This window comes from Cariama cristata, unplaced genomic scaffold, assembly GCF_000690535.1.
Source record: "Cariama cristata isolate BGI_N322 unplaced genomic scaffold, ASM69053v1 scaffold34207, whole genome shotgun sequence".
Taxonomy (NCBI): domain Eukaryota; kingdom Metazoa; phylum Chordata; class Aves; order Cariamiformes; family Cariamidae; genus Cariama; species Cariama cristata.
The window spans coordinates 4,961-5,624 of NW_009625536.1; the positions used below are offsets into that span (position 1 = coordinate 4,961).

The 664-nt window shown below is 56.6% G+C and overlaps 1 protein-coding gene across 1 annotated transcript in view; it reads right to left on the reverse strand.

Annotated features, from left to right (window-relative positions):
• Positions 1–664, reverse strand: part of LOC104164348 (C-type lectin domain family 17, member A-like) — a gene marked incomplete at its 5' end in the record, with an annotated part of 5,843 nt that overhangs the window by 3,924 nt on the left and 1,255 nt on the right. The window lies entirely within an intron of this gene.

Genomic DNA, 664 nt, shown 5'->3' on the forward strand with positions numbered 1-664 from the left:
CCCCCAGCCGCTTGGTGTGTGCCGGCGGGGGACCCAACCAGTTGCCGTAGGTCTCCTGCTGAGCCATGATTTGCCGGGGAAAGTAGCCGCGCAGATGCCCGGCGGGGAGCTAAACCCCTCGGCACACACGCCGGCACACCCCTCACCGCCTCCGGCACCCCATTTTGGCCAGCGGTTAGGCCCTGAGGTTTCGGTTCCTTCTCCGGGGCGGCGGTGACATGTAAATGGGCGGTGAAACAAGGGAGAGACTCCGCAAAACAAAACAAAAACAACAAAAAAAATACGCTTTTTTTGGTGGACCGTGGGTTTTGGTGAATTTGGGGACGACGGGTTTGTTTTGGGGGGGACGAACGGTGACGCCACAAGAGCTCTGCCACCAGCGGGAATTTGAAGCAGCTTCCACGTGGGTTTGCGGTGGTTTTTTTTTTTTAAGGGATTATAGATAAAACCGCCATGGTAGCACCTGCAGGTGTTAAAACACCGGGGCGGTAAAATCCCAAATCTTCCAGCGGAGCCGCTGCCCGTGCCGGGAGGGGAATCCGGCGAATTTGGCAAAACAGGCGTCGTGCTTCAGCACCCACGAGTTGGGGATTTGCATACGCGCCCCGAAAACACACTCACACCTCATCTTCGCCAATCTCTCTTCCCTTTTTTAGCGTGGGTT